The following is a 6,154-nucleotide window of genomic DNA, read 5'->3' as shown; positions in this document are numbered from 1 at the left end:
CATTCTCACCCCACTCCAGAAGAAGGATACTGTAAAATTTCCACTCTCTTCCCAATCCAGGGGAAGGATACTGCAAAATCCCCATTTCCTTCCAGTCAGCTAGGACTTGGGAGGCAGAGAATAGATGGGGGTGGGGCCAGTCAGAATTTTTACTACCGGTTCTCTGAACTACTCAAAATTTCCACTATCGATTGTCCAGAACTGGTCAGAACCTGCTGAAATCCACCTCTGATGCACCAAGACAAATTCCTTGTGTGTCCAATCACACTTAGCCAATAAAAATTCTATTCTATTCTATTCTAATTGTTTACAATCATTTACTTACTTAAAAAAAAAAAAAGGATGGGACTAGCTCGAGTCATGAATAATATTGCCACTTCTGGTTTTGAAGAGGATTCTATTCTATTCTATTCTATTCTATTCTATTCTATTCTATTCCATTCCATTCCATTCCATTCCATTCCATTCCATTCCATTCCATTCCATTCCATTCCATTCCATTCCACTCCACTCCACTCCAAGCAGCAACCAGTTTACCTTCAGAAAACTTTTCCATGAACATAAAATGGAAAGTTTCTTCTTCTGCCAGAAGATGATCTTCCTTAATTGGTTCAAAACCAATAAATAAAAATACTTGAACAGTGTAATTGGGTCTAAATGAACAGGCAGTCCATCATCTCCACCCGCAAACAAAACAAGAAATCAATTCCCCAGAGAAGCTAAAACTATTTTTTTTTCAACAATTGCACTGCATTATAATAAGTCAATAATTCAAGTTTTCTTAATATTCAAGAAAACTAATACAGAAACCTAATACAAAAATTCAGTTTAAAAAGAGTAAAACATGTTTTAAACATGTAGAAAAGTCCCCCCCCAAAAAGAAAGAAGAAACTTTTCCAACCCCAGCAAGTATATTCAACATTAACAATTCATCATTATCTCTTAAAATACAACCAAATACATCTTCATTCCATAGCTCATCCCATTTTCTACAGATACATCTCTAAATCCGCAGCTGTCCTTATTGACCAGCAAAAGTCCAGTAAAAATTAAGAAATTCAATTAACAACATAAGTATTTAGTCTCCCTTTCCATTTAAAGAAAATCCGCTTAATTCCGCTCTTAATAATCAAAATCTAATCTCAATTAACAATTAAACATTATTAAAAAATAAAAACCATTATACATTACCAGGACTAATAACCTCTTGTTTATAAACAAAAAGTCTTCACATAGATATTACAAACGAATCCATTATATCCAATTAAATTAAACATTTCCAAAAAAATTAAGCAGTCCAATCCTTCTGAAGGGCACAATGTTAGAGAAGACATAAATACTCTATTAGAAGAGATTGATGAACAATAAATTAAAAAGTTAGACAGATGACGTGAATGGCATTACTCATATATGTGACTCAATATATGATATACTTGTCACCTGTGTCGATCTATATCAGGTGAGTAAACCATTGACAATCGGTGACTGGATCCAGTGAAACTATTTTTAGTCTATCATGCATTGATTGTTCATAGAATCAATGAATAGAAGCCAAGGAGGGCATCAAATTCCATGTGATGACTTCATTATCTATATATACCTTTTATAGAAGACAAGCTGTACAGGAATATGCTTTGGCCTTTGACTTTTAAAAGGCAAGATCCCAAACTTTATATAAAGCTCTCAATGTACAAACTTATTTATTTGTATCCCACCATAATTATTTTTACAAATAACTCAAAGAAGTGAATTTCTTCTTTCTATTTCCCTCTACAATAACAACCCTGTGAGATGATTTGGGAAGGTCACCCAGAGACAATTTCCATGGCTAAAATGGGACTAGAACTCACAGTTTCCAGCTTTCTAGCCTGGTGCCTTAACCGCTAGATCAAACTTACACAGAATGGATATGCACAAAAAGTATATGTAAGTTTTGCAATTGTAGTAACACTTAGATGAAAGAGCATAATCACATCCCTGTGATTTCTAAGCATTAATTCCAAGCTCTGAAAAAGCTACTAGAACAGGGGTCAGCAACCTGTGGCTCCGGAGCTGCATGTGGCTCTTTGGGCCCTCTGCTGTGGTTCCCTGTCAGGTGATCCCACCACTGGCTGACCCCACCCCTCGCCCTCCCCTCCCAGTCACTCCTCAACTGGCCTGAGAAGGTAAGGGCGACGGTGGGGGATGGAGAAGTGGCCAGGGCAGAGACAGGGAGATACAGAGAGAGGGAGAGAGAGAGAGAGAGAGACATAGAGAGATACAGAGAGAGAGGGAGAAGGAAGGGGGGAGAGAGGGAGGGAGGGGAGAGAGAGATGTCAAAAGGATTTTGTGGTTCCTGGTGTTTTTTAACAACTAGTTCTCTGCCCTAATGACTGGCTGGGTAGGCGTGGCTGGGGGTGTGTGTCATGTGACTGGTGGAAGTGAATGACATTGAGTTGGCCATGCCCACCCAGATTTTGTGGCTCCCGGTGTTTTCTTTTCTGTGGGAAATGGGTCCAAATGGCTCTTTGAGTATTTAAGGTTGCAGATCCCTGCACTAGTATATTGGCTATGTGGGATCCCTCTATCCTGTTCATGTGTGCATACAGTACATACACAACTTTCCTACACATTACAACACAGGAATGGGGCTAGATAGATAATGAAAGACAAATAGATCAATGGATGGTCTTAGAAAGAAGGAACAACAGCATCTACTAGAAAAGCTAGAAAACCAAACACAAAAGGCGAGAGCAGGATTCCAAAGGTTTAGTAGAAACAGATAATTTATAAATGGTTGGCTAACTCACCTTGTTTACAGGACACAACATTCTAAATGGTTATTATTATTACTTTTTTTTTTTTTTGCCAAGTAGAGCTAAGTGTGTGATTGTGGAGGAGGAGCAGGTGATGTTGTAGTGGATGTTGGTGCTCTAACCATTGTACTTTGAGACTGTGTTTTGTAAACTTCCTACCTGAGATGGGCTGTCACTACAGGACATTTCGGAAGGAGCAACTCTGAAGAGGATTTGTTGGTTTGGTTGTGGTGATTTAAGGGATTAGGTTTGTCCAAGCCTAGGGGTCTCCCCCTTCCCTCTCCCTCTCCCTCTCCCTCTCCCTCTCCTTCTTCTTCTCCTCCTTCTCCTTCTCCTTCTCCTTCTTCTCCTTCCCCTTTCCCTTCTCCTTCTCCTTCCCCCTCCCCCTTTCCTCCTCCTCCTCCTTCTCCGAGGAATTATTTTCAGCTCCATCAGATGGGTATTGGCACAAGTCACCTCAGAATTTGAAAAAGAGTCAGAGAAAGTGAGCCCAAAATTTCACTTATTTCAGGATACAATAATGTGTGGGTTACTTGGAACCAATCGCAACTCAGCATAGTGGAATTGAGCATTGAGTAAACATAAGTATGATCTATGGGTCAGATGTATACACAGCCAGGTGATAAACAACTTTTGCCCCGTCTAAATAAATTATAAGAAATCCCAATTTAATCTATAGTGGCATGTGTCATTTCTGCCCATTTCAAAAGACGCTAGCATGACCAAATCTGAGCTGCAGCAATCCAGATGGTCATAAGATGGCAGCAAAACGTTAGTGCTTTTTGGATTTCTGTGCTGCCACCTAGGGGTTGCTCTAATTCATGCACTTCACAACTGGTAGCTCTGAATAAACATTCATTGTCCATTGTTTTCTGAGCATAATTAAGATCTTGTTTTGAATCCTATATGGCTTTGATCCTAACTAGACAATGAGATATCCTGAGGGGTTCCTTTCAGAGATGCTCTTGCTTTTGGAGAGCTGTTTATCAATATAAGGGAAAAGGTGATTTACCCAGGTATTTGTTTGACTCCCTATGGTTAAAAAAAAAATCTGAACACACCCATCTTCAGTGAGGTACTGTATTTTGAGTTGCTTTAAAATGATCATTGTATCAGTGCTGCTAATATTACCTGTTAAATTATGATTGTTGTGTAAATTTTTTGCTTTCATCCAATTTTCCTGGACTGCTGGCTATTTTCATTGTGCATCTTGGAGCAAACAGTGGGCTGTAAGTCAAATGTAACCAAATGAATAATATTAGGAAGCTGGGGTGGCACAGTGGTTAGAATGAAGTGTTGCAGGCTGACTCTGCCAACTTCCAGGAGTTTGATCCTGACTGGCTCATGGATGATTCAGCCTTCCATCCTTCCGAAGTCGGTAAAAGGAGAACCCAGACAATATGCAGACTCTGTAAAACTTCTTAGAGAGTGCTATAAAGCACTGTGAAGCAGTATATAAGTCTAAGTGCTGTTGCTATTGTATGCTTTTAAATGTGTTATCATTCTTGATACTCTATTTTAATATAAGTCAATCAATATACCTTCAGATTTATGAAGGAATTGATTGGGGGGGGAGGAATTTAAAGAGAGACACAAGCAGCTGATTTAAGATCTTATCTATTGCATTATATACAGTAGAACCTCTGATCACGACCATAATTCTTTCCATAACTTTGGTCGCAACCCGATTTGGTCGTGACCCGAACCTTAGCAAAATTAATGCAAAATTAATGCAGCGCTTACAAAAAACCCTGATTTGGTCGTGGTCAGAAGCGTTCGTGACCAGAGGTTCTACTGTATAACACAACCAGGATTATTAATACCATAAAATGCCACTATAATCTCAATTTTACCCACATGATATTCGCTTTGCTTTGTTCCCAGGCCATGATTTAAAGGAGAAAGGTTAATCCCTGCATTCGGTCCTTCCTGTTTGATTCTGAAAGCGGATGGTGACATGGTAGGACAGCTGAAAGATCCAAAAGAGTATAAAAATAATAGGAGAAATCAAGGGACGTGACTGAATTCTTTCTGTGTTTGCTGTCATGAGGCGTTTGGATGAATGGCACACTAAAGGAAGCCTATACAGCCAAGAGGAAATATTGAATTCCAGAGGGAGTAAATTCTTCCCTGGGGAGAATCTGACTTCAGGATCTCTTTTTTTTTTTGAGGTGGGGGGTTTTAGATTTTAAAAGAAGATGGAGCTTTTCAGTAAAAGTTGGCAGGTTAATTGTTCAAACTGCAAATGGAAAACAAGAGCATGGATATGCTAATTTCCCCAAAGGTGGTTTTTAAACTTAGTTTTCAATATGACCTACTGCAACACAGGTAATCCTCAGCTTACAACCGCAATTGAGTCCAGAATTTATGCTGCTAAGCGAGACATTTGTTAAGTGAGTTTTCCCCCATTTTACGACTTTTCTTGCCACTATTGTTAAGTGAATCGCTGTAGTCGTTAAGTTAGTAACACAGTTATAAAGTGAATCTGGCTTCTCCATTAGCTTTGCTCATCAGGTCACATGACCCGAGGACACTACCACCATCATAAATATGAGTCAGTGGCCAAGCGGCTTAGTTTTGATCACATGACCACGGCGCTACTGCAACATTCGCAAGTATGAAAAACAAGTCACTTTTTCAGTGCCATCGTAACTTTGAACTGTCATTAAATGAACTGTTGTAAGTCAAAATGTTGTCATTTTCAAAAGGCAAGAGGGCACTGGGAGAAATGTCAACCTTCTAACTTCATTTTCATGTTCTTACAGAATTGAGTGGCAGTAGCCTGGTATGCAATGTAATGTAATAATTGCTGGAGTGAAACGGTAGAAAATTCATCATTTTGTCTTCCCTGGCTTGAGAATAAACATTTCAGTGCATCTCCTTATCTACACCCTCCCACCTCCATCCCAAATTGGCTATTCAGCTGTGTGATGCAGCGGTCAAGTTAAAATTCTACATGGGATGTCAATGAACTTGGGTGACTTTGCGGCTACTGACCTATAGGTAAATAATCGTGGGCAACATTGGAGGCTCTATTCCTGATCCCTAAGTTACTATGCAAAAGTTGGTGGACATTGAAAATGAACAGACGCATTATTGGTTAATGCGGCTGCGTTGGAATATTTGATACTTATTTCTTTTTATTTTTCAAAACCTCATTTGGTGAGTAATATTTTTTTTACTATTATAGATTTAGGGGAAAAATAATGTTAAAAATAGCACACCTTGAACAAGTTAAAGGAAATCGTTTTAATATTATTGTGACCAGATTCTCACAGTCTTACTGTAATTTGAAGGAATAAAGATGCTTGCTCCATTAATAGTGTAAAGTCTGTCTTTTTTTTTTTTAAATGAACTAT

The 6,154-nt window shown here is 38.9% G+C and overlaps 1 protein-coding gene across 1 annotated transcript in view; it reads left to right on the top strand.

Annotated features, from left to right (window-relative positions):
• Window positions 1–5,866: 5,866 nt before the first annotated feature.
• The window catches only part of ABCB11 (ATP binding cassette subfamily B member 11), an 84,427-nt gene continuing 84,139 nt past the window's right edge, over window positions 5,867–6,154 (top strand). The window contains exon 1 of the mRNA XM_034426926.3: window positions 5,867–5,957. The gene's annotated coding sequence lies outside the window, so the exon portion shown is untranslated. The remainder of the gene's footprint in view (window positions 5,958–6,154) is intronic.

This window comes from Pantherophis guttatus, chromosome 1 (genome assembly GCF_059756535.1).
Source record: "Pantherophis guttatus breed Tessera chromosome 1, ASM5975653v1, whole genome shotgun sequence".
NCBI lineage: Eukaryota > Metazoa > Chordata > Lepidosauria > Squamata > Colubridae > Pantherophis > Pantherophis guttatus.
Note: the sequence above shows the minus strand (reverse complement) of the source record. Positions and strands in the feature narration are given on the sequence as shown.